Genomic DNA, 19,075 nt, shown 5'->3' on the forward strand with positions numbered 1-19,075 from the left:
AAACTCCAACCATAGATAGACTGAGACCAGACACCAGAGAATCTGAGAGCAGCCAGCCCAGAAGAGAGGAGACAGGCATAGCAAAAAACAGCATGAAAAACTCCAAAATAAAAGCGGAGGATTTTTGGAGTTCTGGTGAACATAGAAAGGGGAAGGGCAGAGCTCAGGCCCTGAGGCTCATATGCAAATCCCAAAGAAACACCAGTCTCTCTGCCTCCTGGATCTTTCCTTAATGGCCCTAATTGCTTAGTCTCTTAGCATTTCAATAACCCATTAGATCTGTGAGGAGGGCTTTTTTTATCTTTTTTTTTTCTGTTTCTAAAACAATTGCTCTAATAAGCCCAATAGAGAAAGCCTTAAAGACTTGCAATTTGGGCAGGTCAAGACAAGAGCAGAACTAAGAGAGCTCCGAGACAAAAGGCAATAATCCAGTGACAGAGAAAATTCTCTAAACACCACAACTTTCCAAGAAAAGGGGGGTGTCCACTCACAGCCATCAACCTGGTGGACAGGAAACACTCCTGCCCATTGCCAGCCCCATAGCCCAGAGCAACCCGGTGGGATGGAAGTGCTTCAAATAACAGGCACACACCACAAAATTGGGCATGGACATTAGCCTTCCGTGCACCCTCAGCTGGTTGTCCCAGAGTTGGGAAGGTGGAGCAGTGTGAATTAACAAAGCCCCATTCAGCCATCATTTCAGCAGACTAGGAGCCTCCCTACACAGCCCAGCAACCCAGAACTGCCCTGGGGGGATGACACTCACCTGTGCCATAGCACAGTCATCCCTCAACAGAGGACAAGGGGGTGCATGGCATGGAAGAGGGACTCACTAGCAAGTCCCAGGAGCCATACACCAATACCAAGGACTTCTGGGTCAGTGGCAGAGAGAAACTGTGGCAGGACTGAACTGAAGGATTAGACTATTGCAGCAGCTTTAAAACTCCAGGAACACCAGGGTGATTTGATTTTTAGAGCCACCCCCCTCCCTGACTGCCCAGACACATGCCCCATATACAGGGCAGGCAACACCAACTACACATGCAAGCTTGGTACACCAATTGGACCCCACAAGACTCTCCCCCACTCACCACAAAGGAAAACCAGGGGAGAACTGGTTTGTGGAGAATGCCACCTGCTGGTTAGTTAGAGAAAGTGTACTTCACAAAGCTGTAGATCCAATAAATTAGAGATAAGGACTTCCGTTGGTCTACAAATCCTAAAAGAACCCGATCAAGTTAAGCAAATGCCAAGAGGCCAAGAAAACAGAAAATTGTAAGGCATAGGAAAAAACCAGATGATATGGATAACCCAAGCCCAAGCACCCAAATCAAAAGATCAGAAGACACACAGTACCTAGAGCAACTAATCAAAGAACTAAGGATGAACAATGAGACCATAGTACGGGATACAAAGGATATCAAGAAGAACCTAGAAGAGCATAAAGAATACATTGCAAGACTAAATAAAAAAATAGATGATCTTATGGAAATTAAAGAAACTGTTGACCAAATTAAAAAGATTCCGGATACTCATAGTACAAGACTAGAGGAAGGTGAACAATGAATCAGTGACCTGGAAGACGACAGAATGGAAAATGAAAGCACAAAAGAAAGAATGGGGAAAAAATTGAAAAAATCAAAATGGACCTCAGGGATATGATAGGTGATATAAAACATCCAAATATAAGACTCATTGGTGTTCCAGAAGGGGAAGAGAAGGGTAAAGCTCTAGGAAGAGTATTCAAAGAAATTGTTGGGGAAAACTTCCCAAACCTTCTATCAACATATATACACAAATCATAAATCCTCAGTGAACTCCAAATAGAATAAATCCAAATAAACCCACTCCGAGACATATTCTGATCACACTGTCAAACACAGAAGAGAAGGAGCAAGTTCTGAAAGCAGCAAGAGAAAAGCAATTCACCACATACAAAGGAAACAGCATAAGACTAAGTAGTGACTACTCAGCAGCCACCATGGAGATGAGAAGGCAGTGGAATGATATATTTAAAATACTGAGTGAGAAAAATTTCCAACCAAGAATACTTTATCCAGCAAAGCTCTCCTTCAAATTTGAGGGGGAGCTTAAATTTTTCACGGACAAACAAATGCTGAGAGAATTTGCTAACAAGAGACCTGCCCTACTGGAGATACTAAAGGGAGCCCTACAGACAGAGAAACAAAGAAAGGAGAGAGAGACTTGAAGAAAGGTTCAGTACTAAAGAGATTCGGTATGGGTACATTAAAGGATATTAATAGAGAGGGGAAAAGTATATATGACAAACAGAAACCAAAGGACAAGATGACTGATTCAAGAAATGCCTTCATGGTTATAACATTGAATGTAAATGGATTAAACTCCCCAATTAAAAGATATAGATTCGCAGAATGGATTTAAAAAAATGAACCATCTATATTTGCATACAAGAGACTCATCTTAGACACAGGGACACAAAGAAATTGAAAGTGAAAGGATGGAAAAAAATATTTCATGTAAGCTTCAGCCAAAAGAAAGCAGGTGTAGCGATATTAATCTCAGATAAAATAGACTTTAAATGCAGGGATGTTTTGAGAGACAAAGAAGGCCACTACATACTAATAAAAGGGGCAATTCAAAAAGAAGAAATAACAACCATAAATGTTTATGCACCCGATCAAGGTGCCAAAAAATACATGAGAGAAACACTGGCAAACCTAAAGGAAGCAATTGATGTTTCCACAATAATTGTGGGAGAATTCAACACATCATGTTTTCCTATAGATAGGTCAATCAGACAGAAGACCAATAAGGAAATTGAAAACCTAAACAATCTGATAAATGAATTAGATTTAACAGACATATATAGAACAGTACATCCCAAATCACCAGGATACACATACTTCTCTAGTGCTCACGGGACTTTCTCCAGAATAGATCATATGCTGGGACATAAAACAAGCCTCAATAAATTTAAAAAGATTGAAATTATTCAAAGCACAACCTCTGACCACAATGGAATACAATTAGAAGTCAATAACCATCAGAGACTTAGAAAATTCACAAATACCTGGAAGTTAAACAACACACTCCTAAACAATCAGTGGGTTAAAGAAGAAATAGCAAGAGAAATTGCTAAATATATAGAGACGAATGAAAATGAGAACACAAATACCAAAACCTATGGGATGCAGCAAAAGCAATACTGAGGGGGAAATTTATAGCACTAAACACATATATTAAAAAGGAAGAAAGAGCCAAAATCAAAGAACTAATGGATCAACTAAAGAAGCTAGAAAACGAACAGCAAACCAATCCTAAACCAACTAGAAGAAGAGAAATAACAAGGATTAAAGCAGAAATAAATGACATAGAGAACAAAAAAAAAAACAATAGAGAGGATAAATATCACCAAAAGTTGGTTCTTTGAGAAGATCAACAAGATTGACAAGCCCCTAGCTAGACTGACAAAATCAAAAAGAGAGAAGACCCATATAAACAAAATAATGAATGAAAAGGGAGACGTAACTGCAGATCCCAAAGAAATTAAAAAAATTATAAAAGGATACTATGAACAACTGTATGGCAACAAACTGGATAATGTAGAGGAAATGGACAATTTCCTGGAAACATATGAACAACCTAGACTGACCAGAGAAGAAATAGAAGACCTCAACCAACCCATTACAAGCAAAGAGATCGAACAAGTCATCAAAAATCTTCCCACAAATAAATGCCCAGGGACAAATGGCTTCCACAGGGGAATTCTACCAAACTTTCCAGAAAGAACTGACACCAATCTTACTTAAACTCTTTCAAAACATGGAAGAAAATGGAACACTACCTAACTCATTTTATGAAGCTAACATCAATCTAATACCAAAACCCGGCAAAGATGCTACAAAAAAGGAAAACTACTGGCCAATCCCCCTAATGAATATACATGAAAAATCCTCAACAAAATACTTGCAAATCGAATCCAAAGACACATTTAAAAAATCACACACCATGACCAACTGGGGTTCATTCGAAGCATGCAAGGATGGTTCAAAATGAGAAAATCAATCAATGTATTACAACACATTAACAATTCAAAAGGGAAAAATCAAATGATCATCTCAATAGATGCTGAAAAAGCATTTGACAAAATCCAACATCCGTTTTTGATAAAAACACTTCAAAAGGTAGGAATTGAAGGAAACTTCCTCAATAAGATAAAGAGCATATATGAAAAACCCACAGCCAGCATAGTACTCAATGGTGAGAGACTGAAAGCCTTCCCTCTAAGATCAGGAACAAGACAAGGATGCCCGCTGTCACCACTGTTATTCAACATTGTGCTGGAAGTGCTAGCCAGGGCAATCTGGCAAGACAAAGAAATAAAAGGCATCCAAATTGGAAAAGAAGAAGTAAAACTGTCATTGTTTGCAGATGATATGATCTTATATCTGGAAAACCCTGGGAAATCGATGACACAGCTTCTAGAGCTAATAAACAAATTTAGCAAAGTAGCAGGATACAAGATTAATGCACATAAGTCAGTAATGTTTCTATATGCTAGAAATGAACAAACTGAAGAGACATTCAAGAAAAAGATACCATTTTCAATAGCAACTAAAAAAATCAAGTACCTAGTAATAAACTTAACCAAAAATGTAAAGGCCTATACAAAGAAAACTACATAATTCTACTCAAAGAAATAGAAGGGGACCTTAAAAGATGGAAAAATATTCCATGTTCATGGATAGGAAGGCTAAACGTCATTAAGCTGTCAATTCTACCCAAACTCATCTACAGATTCAATGCAATCCCAATCAAAATTCCAACAACCTACTTTGCAAACTCGGAAAAGCTAGTTATCAAATTTATTTGGAAAGGGAAGATGCCTTGAATTGCTAAAGACACTCTAAAAAAGAAAAACAAAGTGGAAGGACTTACACTCCCTGACTTTGAAGCTTATTATAAACCCACAGTTGTCAAACAGCATGGTACTGGCACAAAGATAGACATATAGATCAATGGAATCGGATTGAGAATTTGGAGATAGACCCCCATATCTATGGCCGACTGATCTTTGATAAGGCCTCCAAAGTCACTGAACTGTGTCATAACGGTCTTTTCAACAAATGGGGCTGGGAGAGCTAGATATCCATATCCAAAAGAATGAAAGAGGACCCCTACCTCACCCCCTACACAAAAATTAACTCAAAATGGACCAAAGATCTCAATATAAAAGAAAGTACCACAAAACTCCTAGAAGATAATGTAGGAAAACATCTTCAAGACTTTGTATTAGGCGGACACTTCCTAGACTTTACACCCAAAGCACAAGCAACAGAAGAAAAAATAGACAAATGGGAACTCCTCAAGCTTAGAGGTATCTGCACCTCAAAGGAATTTCTGAAAAAGATAAAGAGGCAGCCAACTCAAAGGGAAAAAATTTTGGAAACCATGTATCTGACAAAAGACTGATATCTTGCATGTATAAAGAAATCCTACAACTCAATGACAATAGTACAGACAGCCCAATTATAAAATGGGCAAAAGATATGAAAAGACAGTTCTCTGAAGAGGAAATACAAATGGCCAAGAAGCACAATAAAAAATGTTCAGCTTCACTAGCTATTAGAGAGATGCAAATTAAGACCACAATGAGATTCCATCTCACACCGATTAGAATGGCTGCCATTAAAGAAACAGGAAACTACAAATGCTGGAGGGGATGTGGAGAAATTGGAACTCTTATTCATTGTTGGTGGGACTGTATAATGGTTCAGCCACTCTGGAAGTCAGTCTGGCAGTTCCTTAGAAAACTAGATATAGAGCTACCATTCGATCCAGTGATTGCACTTCTCGGTATATACCCGGAAGATGGGAAAGCAGTGACAGGAACAGATATCTGCACGCCAATGTTCATAGCAGCATTATTCACAATTGCCAAGAGATGGAAACAACCCAAATGTCCTTCAGCAGATGAGTGGATAAATAAAATGTGGTATATACACACAATGGAATACTACACGGCAGTAAGAAGGAATGATCTCATGAAACATATGACAACATGGATGAACCTTGAAGACATAATGCTGAGCGAAATAAGCCAGGCACAAAAAGAGAAATATTATATGCTACCACTAATGTGAACTTTGAAAAATGTAAAACAAATTGTTTATAATGTAGAATGTAGGGGAACTAGCAATAGAGAGCAATTAAGGAAGGGGGAACAATAATCCAAGAAGAACAGATAAGCTATCATGGGTAAATTTAACATTCTGGGAATGCCCAGGAATGACTATGGTCTGTTAATTTCTGATGGGTATACTAGGAACAAGTTCACAGAAATGTTGCTATATTAGGTAACTTTCTTGGTGTAGAGTAGGAACATGTTGGAAGTAAAGTAGTTATCTTAGGTTAATTGTCTTTTTCTTACTCCCTTGTTATGATCTCTTTGAAATGTTCTTTTATTGTATTTTTTATTATTTTTTATTTTTTTACTTTTCATACACTTGATTTAAAAAAATAGTTCAATAGAACTAGGAAAAAAATATGTAGAGCCCCCTTGAGGAGCCTGTGGACAATGCAGGGGTATTGGCCTACCCCACCTTGATGGTTACTAACATGTCCACAGACATAGGGGACTGGTGGTTTGATGGGGTAAGCCCTCTACCACAGGGTTTACCCTTGGGAAGACTGTTGCTGCAAAGGAGAGGCTAGGCCTCCCTATAATTGTGCCTAAGAGCCTCCTCTCGAATGCCTCTTTGTTGCTGAGATGTGGCCCTCTCTCTCTACCTAAGCCAACTTGAAAGGTGAAATCACTGCCCTCCCCCCTACGTGGGATCAGACACCCAGGGGAGTGAATCTCCCTGGCAACGTGGAATATGACTCCCGGGGAGGAATGTAGACCTGGCATCATGGGATGGAGAACATCTTCTTGACCAAAAGAGGGATGTGAAAGGAAATGAAATAAGCTTCAGTAGCAGAGAGATTCCAAAAGGAGCTAAGAGGTCACTCTGGTGGGCACTCTTACACACAATTTAGACAACCCTTTTTAGGTTCTAATGAATTGGGGTAGCTGGTGGTAGATACCTGAAACTATCAAACTACAACCCAGAACCCATGAATCTCGAAGACAACTGTTTAAAAATGTAGCTTATGAGGGGTGACAATGGGATTGGGAAAGCCATAAGGACCACACTCCCTTTTGTCTAGTTTATGGATGGATGAGTAGAAAAATAGGGGAAGGAAACAAACAAACAAACAGACAAAGGCACCCAGTGTTCTTTTTTACTTTAATTGCTCTTTTTCACTTTAATTATTATTCTTGTTATTTTTGTGTGTGTGCTAATGAAGGTGTCAGGGATTGATTTATGTGATGAATGTACAACTATGTAATGGTACTGTGAACAATTGAATGTACGATTTGTTTTGTATGACTGCGTGGTATGTGAATATATCTCAATAAAATGAAGATTTAAAAAAATAAAATAAAATAAAAAATAAAACTTCCAAATTTAAGACTCATTGGTGTCCCAGAAGGGGAACTGAAGGGTAAAGGTCTAGAAAGAGTATTCAAAGAAATTCTTGGGGAAAACTTCCCAAACCTTCTACACAATATAAATACATAAAGCATAAATGCCCAGTGAACTCTAAATAGAATAAATCCAAATAAACCCACTCCAAGACATAGTCTGATCAGACTCTCAAATGCTGAAGAGAAGGAGCAAGTTCTGAAAGCAGCAAGAGAAAAGCAATTCACCACTTACAAAGGAAACAACATAAGACTAAGTAGTGACTGCTCAGCAGCCACCATGGAGGTGAGAAGGCAGTGGCATGACATATTTAAAATTCTGAGATAGAAAAATTTCCAACCAAGAATACCTTATCCAGCAAAACTCTCCTTCAAATTTGAGGGAGAGCTTAAAATTTTCACAGACAAACAAATGCTGAGAGATTTTGCCAATAAAAGACCTGCCCTACTTCAGATTCTAATGGAAGCCCTACTGACAGAGAACCAAATAAAGGAAAAAGAGATATAGAGAATTTTAACAGACATATATAGAACCTTACATCCCAAATCACCAAGACACTCATTTTTCTCTAGTGATCACAGATCTTTCTCCAGAATGGACCATATGCTGGGACATAAAACAAGCCTCACTAAATTACGAAAAAACAAAAACAATTGAACATATTCAAAGCACAATCTCTTTCCACAATGGAATTCAAACAGAAGTCAATAATTTTTGAATTGTAACTCCACTATTTACTTCCTACATGATATAAAATACACAGACTCTAATGACAAATCAGTGGCTTTGAACTCAATGTAAAATATGTAATTTTTGACAAGAACTATATAAAGGTTGGGGAATGGAGGAGTATAGGTACATGGTTTATGTGTCCTATTGAAATTAAGTTGGTATCAAAGAAAAACAAGATTGTTATGGATTTAAGATTTTAATTTTAAGTCCCACAGTAAACACGAAGATATTATCAGAGAATAAAATGAGGACCTTCCTTCCAGTTGGCAATAACAGATTCATCATTTCTACTTCTGACCTCATCAGAAGTACCTTTAGAGTCCATATTTCCAAAAACAGTTTCTTGAAATCATTTAGGCCTTTCCTATCACCCTCCTCACAATTCTTCCAAGACTCTTCCCCTTACCCATTTAAAAAGTGATTCCAACATGTTTGGTATTTGCAAGCTCAGCAGTACCCCACTTCTGGTACCAAAATCTGGTCCAGTTTGCTAAAGTTGCCATTATGCAAAATATCAGAAATGGACTGGCTTTTATAAAGGGAGTTTACTTGGGTAAAAATGTACAGTCTTATGACCATGCAAATGTCCAAACAAAGGCATAAACAGCAGGGTACCTTCAATGAAGAATACCAACAGCATCTGGAAAATCTTTGTTAGCTGGGAAGGCACATTGTTGGCATCTTCTTGCTCTTAGGTAGTCTTTTAAAATGACATTCTCCAAAATTTCTCTCTAATCTGCAGCTGCTCTGAGGTCCTGTTTGTGAGCTTTTATAGGGCTCCAGTAAACTAATTAAGACCCATTCTGAATTGGCAGGGCCACACTTCCATGGAAATAATGTAATCTAAGCTATTATCCACACTTGTATGGATCACATCTCCATGGAAACAGTCTAATCCAAAGATTCAAATCTGATCAACACTACAACATTGGCCCCCACTAAATTTTGTTAAAGAACATGTCATTTTGGGGGACATAATACATACAAGCCAGCACAGGTCCTGTTATCCCCACTGCTACCTCAGAAAAACTGTGTAGCATCTCTAAAAAACATATGGTGAAGAAGGCTAAAGGAGTTAAAGACAAATTCTTAATGACAGAAAACAAAAACACTTACAAAGTGAAATCATAATGTGGGTATGAATTCCTTAAGTTACTACCTGTGTCATCACATTTTTAAAAAATATGCTTTTTTGCTTTTCAATAAATTTTAACCAATTATATTAAATTATATTAACTCAATTAACTGGTGTGATTCCCCCTTTTCTTGAATCCTGACTGATACATGTAACATGGGAAATACTGGTAGGTTGTTTTGTGGTTTAATTGGCAGGTTGCAGGTGCACTTAGGAATAAATGTGGTTGTACATTATATGCCTTGGTCAAGAGTATACAATTGAGATTTTAGGTGGTAGTTTCATATTTGTGGCTGCTGTGCATCTCTAATAGTGCCTAAGGATCTGGAAAGTATCCAGGTCATGACGAATTAATATTTTTCAACATTCTGGCATAGCAAAGGGACATTTCCTCAGAAAAGGGGAGCTAATGTTTTTTCAATACTAATACCATCATTATGATTTCACTCTATAGAAATTCTTTGCCTTCTGCCATCAAGAATTTCTCTTTAGCTCCTTTAGCCTTCTTCTCCATATATTTTTTAGAGATGCCATGCAGAGTTTCTGATGTAGCAATGGGGAATCACTAAACCTGTCAAACCACTACTTGATCTTCTAAGACCAAGCTAATTCCCAAATATCTTCAACTATGAGTAACTTTGACACCCAAAGTGTACTTTAACTGGATTTCTGGCAGAAATCTTTACAATTGTCTTATTGCAAAAAGAGGCTTGGAGCATTTCTGGGTAGGGTCTGATTATTATCTTTCTATATTCTCAAAATATAGCACTGTGGAATTTCCACTTTCATAATTTTGAATAAGTTTTCTCTATCTCACATGAAAAAGTGAAGACATATTGACATTGACACAGCCTGTATACCAGTATTTTCCTTTCTTTCTTTACTACCCTAACTTCCATGGAGATGTCTATTATCTCATGGGAGAAGAAAGATATGGATTGTTTTTATTATTATTGTTACTATTATGAACTTTCAACTGGACCATGTTTTCTAATGAATCGTATATGCAATATTAGGAGTAAAGGGAGGGTTTTTAGTTTTATAAATAGCAAAACTAGAAAAAACTGAGGCTAGAAATTTTGCAATTGGACATCTAAGAATCGAATGCAAGAAGTCTATGATATTTATGTTTCCTTCATGGGTACTCAGTATGAGAAAGAGAATCAGGAAAAGCACATTTTACCAAACAAACATTACTATCATTTTTTTTCATATACATTATCTTTTAAACTCAGCTATGGTGCTATCTACTGTATGATGCCCTTTACCTGCTATGAAATAATGCCAATTTAATATTACCATTACACTATATTTCTGCTACTGTCCAGGAATTCTAAAATATTTCAAAGCCCAGCATTTCCAACTCATATCTACATGTGACAACACCTGCCATTTGGGCATTTCTTCTTCCTAAAATTTCCCTCTGACATTTATATGAAGAGCCATGTAAACAGCATTATTTCTTCCTTATCCAATTTAATTGGATATGCAAATATATATATACATATATATATACACACTATAAATTGTTCCCCAACATAATGACCAATGAATCTCTGAGCTCTCTAGCACAGGGATTTCTGAGAAAGGAAGCCATATGCTAGACTGTAGAAGGTTTCAACTGACTATAATTAACATACATCTCCCTGTATTGAGTAAGAATAAAAAATAAGGCTAAGCCAATTATACTAAATTCTTCAAGGCTTCTGAATACAAATATATCTAATGAAAATAAATACTGAAACAATTCTGGAGTCCCTGGGAATATTTGTGTATTTAGGGTACGGAATGATTCAGGATTAGCATGGTGTCAACTGAGGGTTTCTGATGGTATAAGAGAAACTAGGGAGGTTTCTATCAATTTCAGGGCAAAGACAGCATGGTGAGGGCTAATTCAGGGTATAATATTAATCTGGCTTTTACATTGTCAGTCTTCTCCAGATATCTCACCAGATTGTTCTGATGGAAACTGCTGCCACATGTTGAGGTCATGTGACAAAATTTTTAGAAGGTCTTCCTCCAAGAGTCTGTGGGGAATTGAATCCTGCCACAGCCTCTTGTTGGAACTTGGACTCAGCTTCCTTTACAGTCAACTCTTGAGATGATTACAGTCTTGGCTAACATTTTAAATGCAACCTAAATTGAGACCTATGAAATATATAAGTGATGTATGAAGTTACCCAATAGGTATGTTATAATAAATAGTTTTCTAATATGCCAACATAAATCAGTTAGAAAAATAGAACTCAAATTGTCATTCAAATCAGCAAAAAAAAAAAAATAGAAATGACCAGCACAAAAAAATACACAAACTACAAATGCATGTCCTAGAAAAATGAAATTAGGAAATTCTCCTTACTGATAACAAATCTTAACTGGGAAAATGGAAATGGTATGAGATTCTTGATACCAAAGAATTAGTTCACTCTAAATTTCATTATTAATTCAATATATTTGACATAATCAAATCAAACATAGAGTTTATTAAATTGAGAAAACCAAGAGTCTGAATTTTATATGAAGTTCAATGCAGCTTGAAAGTCAGAAGTCAGGAATATAGGCAAGTTTCTTCTTGGGAAGGGAAAAGACCTGAACCCTAACAAGAATTGTGAAGTTTTATTTCTCCAATTCCATTATTGTTAACAAGTCCTCAGAGATTGGAAAAAGTTGGACAAATTTGCTAATTATCACTGTGTATATTGTGTTCTAAGGCCACACAACTCTAAATCACCATTGTGTTCCCTCAGACATTCAGATTATGGGTCCCATAAACTAGCAGTCTCTGAGTGTGCCTCCTCTCATGGTCTTCTGCATCAGGAAGCCCACGTCTGGTTTGGTCTTTTCCCTAGGCCTAGATAAGGAGCCTTGATCTTCATTGCTCACCAAGCAGGAGATGACCACTGGACACCCAATGTTTAGTCATATTCCAGCAGTATTTCTGTGCAGCACAGTGAATGCCTGGAGGAGACAAGCAGGATAGTTGGAATGGCCTAAAGAAAGGACATCAAAATGAAAACTTTAGCTCAGAACCCCATGTAATTTTTGTCCCTTCACTTTATAGGGATCCAGAATTCTCATTTTTGTATCTGCTTTTATCCAATGCCTGCTGACTCTAGCTCCCATAGATATCCACCCACCCTAACAATAAACGGGTCTCTCTAATTATATCAGAGTATTACAGAGTAATCCTGAAAGCAGTTACAATGACAATTTTGGTGATGATGACAGAAGCTATAACATCATGAACAATTAATGAGGGATTACCTAGTACTGGGCTCTGAGCCAAATGTCCATGTAGTTTGTTTCATTTCATCTGCATAACTAAGTCCCAAATTATTACACACATTATTGCCGTTTTATAGATAAGGAAGAAACAGCCTCTTTATGTAACTTGCAAGAGTTCACAGTGTAGAAAGGGGTGAAGTCATTATGAATCTTGGCAGTCTGACTCCAGACATCTGGCCAGTATTCTCCCCTGCCTCCCCAAACTACCATATTGCTTTCACTATCACTCCAGGCTGAGATCCTCTGGTCACTGTACCCTATCTTTTGGGGATTTCAGTACACCTTGCCAGCAGATAGAAGGCGGCTCCCTTCACTGCATTTACTGGAGGAAGAATAGCTGATATAACAGGCAGGTGTCACATAAAGAAATGGATAATTTAAGACTTATCTATCTGTCCCAGCTCCCAGATTTTTCACAGTACTCAACTTCCCTGTTAATACTTGTATTTTAACCACTCTCCATCTCAGAAAGTTATAAATTCAGGATCTTGGGTTCCAAGCCTACTCAGGAAACTGGAATCAGGTAAAAGATATAATTTGCTGTACATTTGGTTAAGTCCCCAGGAAATATATTTTATACTTTCTGAAATGTAAGGAACTAGAGGGAAAAGGTTTACTACAAGAGCTTCAGTTCTCTTGTATATCTTATGACTGTAAAGGGGAGGATAATCCCACCTACAATTATAGGAATTTTAGGAATCACTTCCAGAGAAAATTTTTGTTGCACAGATGTGTCCTTTCTTTCTCTAAGCCCAACTCTGCAAATAAATTCATCACACTTCCCTGATGTGGCACAGGACTCTGAGGTGAATGAGTCTCCCTGGTGATGTGGGCCACAGATCCCAGGAATGAGCCTGGCCCTGATATCCAAGGATTGAATATCCTTTTCTGACCAGAAAGGGGGAAAGAAAGGCAATAAAATAAGGTTTCAGTGGCTAAGAGATTTCAAGTAGTCAAGAGGCTGTTCTGGATGTTACTCCTATTAAAGCTTCAGCTAGATATGCCAAATCACCAGAGTATAACAAGCCCAAATCAACAATAGCCCCAAAACCCTAAAGAATACTATGATCTGAGACTATATAAAATTTCACTAAGTTTATTCTTCAAAAACTTAAATCTTCCAGTGTGTTCTTTTGCCTGATAAGTCCCAGAACCCAGAGGTGACAGCCTCTTCAAGAGCATCAGCCAGGTTCATCCCCTTTTGCCCATAATCTTGACACCCCCTTTCAACATGAGCATGTTAGGGTGGTCACTGCCTAGACATCACTGAAGATCAGGAAAGAGATTAAACTAGAGGAAGGGGTAGCAACAGACAAGATAGAATTTAATAAAGGATTACAATTTCTTAGTTGCTACTTTATAAGAATAGCTAGAAGAAAAGAATTGACATGGTGGAACTGAAACCAATAAAATTCTTTGAAATTTCCTGTATAACTACTTGTTAAATTGTACTTTGAATGTTATCAACATTTGGCATATATGTTATATTTCACAATAAGGGAAAAAACTGATAATGTGAAACTGTAAACTATAAGATTCTTTGAAATTCTTTCTCTAACTTTTTGTTAAATTGCACTTTGAAATTTATCACTTATATGTATATATGTGATATTCCACAAAAAATTATCAGCAGTACATATTGTGTTTCCCTATTGATTTTTTTGTCCTTATTAGAGAAGTTGTGGGTTTACAGAACAATTATGCATAAAATAAAGGATTACCATACACCACCCTAATATTAACACCTTGCATTGGTGGTTACTGTTTGTTACAATTGATGATAGCATATTTTTATAATTATATATAACTATAGTCCATGATTTAATTTAGGATCCAGTTTATTTTGTGTAGTTCCATGGATTTTATAAAAATTATGTTACCATACATTCAATCTACATTTCCCTTTTTGATCACTTTCAGATATATATTTCAGTTCTGTTAATTACACTCACAATGTTGTGCTACCCATCACTACCATCCACTACCAAATAAGAACACAGTAGCTTTTCCTCCTAGCTTCCAATTCCCTATCCCATACAACTTCATGTGGGAAACTATATTCTAGATTATGATTCTATGAGTTAGTTTATTCTACTTATTTCAAATCACTGGGATCATACAATATTTGTCCTTTCATGTCCTTTTATGTCACACAATGTGATGTTTTGAAGATTTATCTACATTATCACACACATCAGAATTTCATTCTGTCACTATTGCCAGAAGAAGGAAGCATCCTATGTGTTCACTGACTGATGAATAGAAAAGTTCTATGTGGTATAGAAATAATAAAATGAAATATTACCCCTATTGCTTTTATTTTTGTTTGTTTTCCCCTATTGCTTTTGAAACCTAGAAAGTTATTCTGTATCTTTCATGTTTTTGCCCTTTATAAGTATGGCCATCTTGTTTTCAAATCTCTGGGTTCCTTATTGTAAAGTTTCTTTTTTGTGATTTGAGCTATTTCTAAAATTTACATCATTCTTTGCCATCATTTGGAAGGAATTCTTCCTTAACATTTTACTACCAATTGCATTTATCTTATTTTAAGCATATTTGAATCAATATGCTTTTTATGGGATTGAATAAGTTTAGATACTGCTGCATTTTTAGTCTATTTGTATATAATTTTATTTCCAAGTCTTTTCCAATTTAATTATATCCATATTGATTTTATTTTTTAAATTTTCCACCCTTATTTCAGACACTTATTTCAAATATTTCATTTTTTTGCTTAATACATGGTATTGAAAAACATCTTTAAATGGGATTCATTCTCCTCTCATTATTTTCATTCCATATCACATTGTCTTAAAATTTGTTTTCTATATAGATTAACTTATACTCACACACATTTGTGAAAACCCAGGTGAGTAGAGCCAGTAAAGTTCCTGCACATTTTGATGCTACATTATATACTGGAGAAGTCAAAGTAGGATGAAGTAAGCATCTATATGACATAATGACTTCAGGGACACATCATGAAGAAAGTAAATCAAGTCAAGAGGATAGAATATTCAGCAGTGCTCAGGATATTATAGCGTGCTTTCTGTTGTTATTTTTATATTTAGAAGGAAGAACAGAACTAGGACTGGAGTGTGTTTGTTTGATTTGTCAAAAATTAGATCAAAACCCAAAGCCCTAGAATAATAACAAAAAGTCTGACACACAAGAAAATTGAGAAAGAGACCTGCTTTATCTGTTACTGGACAATATAGAAAACAGTGTGATCAAAATAAATATGCAACAGGCACAGGAATAGCAAATAGATTAGGGCATGACGTGGAGAACATAAGGCAGGTGGAGTAATAAAAGTCTGCTCGTTTCATGGCCCTTGGGTCTGGAGGTGCCTCAGCTCTGAGGCTGGCTGCCTGTTCTCTCTCCATCCCAGCTCTTCCCATTGGATTTCTCATTCATAATGTTTTTCCACCCATCGTTAGGGATTGACTTTTTAAACTACTTTTCCCTTTAATGCATTGGCTGCCAAAATTTAGAACACTTCTCAGTCAAAAATATATCTAATCTACATGATTTTTCTGTAGACCCACAACTTCCCTGATAAAAAAATAAAAATTGGTAAATAAACCATTTCAACTAGTGATCCAAAATGCACACACAGGGTTGAACCAAGAAAATCATGAACTGACTTTGTGTTTTCACATACTGTGTGTGAGACACTTAAGGTGTTCTTTTCCTGTTTTTATAAAGCACTTTTATTGAGATATATTCATGTCCCATACAATCCATCCAAAGCGTATAATCAATGGCTTTTGGTATAACCATAGATGTGGGAATTCACACAATTTTAGAGATTTAAATTTATTCAAGATGAAAATCCCATACCTCTGAGCAGACACTTCTCAATCCTTCTATTCTTCCCCAAGCCTAAATAAACATTAATGTACTTCTGACTCTGTATATTTGTTTATACTTATGTTTTATAGAAATGTATTCATACAATATATAGTATTCCATATTTTGTATCTGGATTCTATCACTTAACATAATGTTTATAAATTATGTTTTTAATTAATGAAGTTGTGGGTTTACAGAAAGGTCATGTAAAAATTAGAGTCCATATTTTATACAATGAACCTGAGAAACCTGTTGAAATGCTCACTATAAAGGCATGGGTGCCATTCCTGAGTCTGCTTGGCACACTGGTGTGTCTGCTAGCAGGCAGCAATCCACATGGACAACTGTGAAAGTGCATCCCAATGTGGTGTCTGGCATCATACACTGGAGACTGGCACTAAACACAGCAATCAATGGGCTGAGTTAAGTGCAGTGTGTATGATGATAATGCATAAACCAGAAGATAGGATAATCATCTGTACTGACAGCTGGGCTGTTTACAAAGGTCTTATGAGCTAGATGGCAACCTGGAATCAGGAACCAGAGACAAATATAAGTCACCCCCTATGGGGACAAGAACTGTGAAAAATCTAGGACAAAATTCTAGTCCCTGTCCACCATCCCAACATGTTACCCAGGAATGTGGAGACAGATTCACTTGCATGGGCTTGGAGAAGTACAGTTGAATCCAGGGAAGCAGCAGAGTGGCTTTATTAGAAAAGCTGACACTGAGTGTTTGAAACCCTGTGACATCTGGCTGAACAGTTCCAGTTGCTAGTTATGAACTAACATCTAGTGGGCATCACTAGAGAGTGTTGTTCATGCTCCCTGAATTGGCCACATAGGATACCACACTAGATGGGGCACATTAGCAGGTCACAAATCCTGGTGATCTGGAGACAAGTAGACTGAATCAGGATCCATCAGTTCTCAGAAGGTGCAAGGTATGCTTTTACTGCTGTGGATCTGGCCACCAGGACTTTTGTTAGCTTTCCTTGTGGGTGCAGCATACCCTTCAGGAAAGAATATGTGCTCTGTATGGTGTACCTATGCAGAAAGGCAGTGATCAGGGGACCACTTTCACTGGAAAAATGGCCCAGTCCTTGATCAGGGCATCATGTGGATGTTCCAGCTGTGCTAAAATCCTGCAGGTGCAAGCCTTATTGGAAGAAGGAATTGGCTGTTAAAGGAACAGCTAAATGATGGTAAGAGGCCTGTGCAGCCGTGAATTAATGGTTTTATGAGGTTCTAACCTGCCTAAACTCCATACCATGAGCTGAAACCCCAGCTCCTATTGAAATGGTAATAGCAGGAACTATTCAGGCACTGAGAATACAAATTAGAGGGTCAGCTAAATTACAGCTTAAAAGGGGAAAAATTTTGTTGTTTACTGTACCTTAGACCATACAAAACAGAGACAATGAGGTCAATTGGCCTTAGTGCTATGGAATAGGAGTGCCCCAAAATATTAAAATAGCACCTTAGTTTATTCAGAAAATGCCTGTTAAAATCTTTGTCACTGAGAGAAGATGGCCAGGTGAGGATGGAGCCAGCTGTATCTACAAGCCAAAGAACCTTGGGGGTGACCAGGGAACAGATTCTACCTACAGACTTGAGAGAGCAGAGCCCTGCCAGCACCTTGATTTTTACCTCCACAATGATTTGATGACAACTTCTAGGAGCACCATTCATGGGTGCCTGTTTGTGTTTAAAAAAGGAATTAGAGGGAAGCTGAATATTCTTTTTGATCCTTTCTTCCCATTTTCAGAGTTTTTTTTTATGACCAACAAAAGGGATGATGGATTGCAAAATAGAAGATCAAAAGAGCATGTAAGAGGAGTGGAAGATTGTTAGTTCCCCACTGGAACAATTCATAAATGACTGAAAAATTAGTAAATAACCTGGAATAACTAAGGGGAGACAAACATGACTGACCACTCATCATCCACCAACCTGAATTGGGAGGAATGCCTGAAATCACAGCATAAAATCTGTTAGTAAAAACTGAAGACCTGTGCTGAGAGCTGAAAGCCAAGAGCCCCTCTCTCATGGAAGTCTCATGGTGCTAGAGAGCAGCACTCTCCAAACAAGTGAGTGGACCTCAGCCCAGCACCAACTGGGGTTTTAATATTAACTGCTCAATACTGACAGTGAATCCCCAACAAGCACAAAGAGGCTTTTGGTAAAAATTGACCTTGGGAGAGTCAGGGGACATATCTGTCTCAGGACAGAGAGCCCAGAGGATCAGGTGCTATCTCTGGCTGATGGGTGAACCTGGGAGCTTTCTGTCCCTTTCTCTCTCTGTGGAGAAAACCTCAGCCATTTTCAGCCTGCAGAGCTTTGCAGTAAAGAAAGCCTCAGCCATTTTAAAATCAAAACACTTTGATCAGCAGAGTCAGAGAAACAAAGAACTTATTGACATGCAGTGATGTCTCTGGGGGGTGCATAGCTTCCCAAGAGGAAAGGGAGGGGCCCAGCTCCACTGCCTGCCTTACCTGAACCAGATCCCTAAGCCTGGGGGAGGAGAACCACAGGCCACACCCTCTTATGCCAGCTG

The sequence above is a fragment of the Choloepus didactylus genome, chromosome 20 (genome assembly GCF_015220235.1).
Source record: "Choloepus didactylus isolate mChoDid1 chromosome 20, mChoDid1.pri, whole genome shotgun sequence".
Lineage (NCBI taxonomy): Eukaryota > Metazoa > Chordata > Mammalia > Pilosa > Megalonychidae > Choloepus > Choloepus didactylus.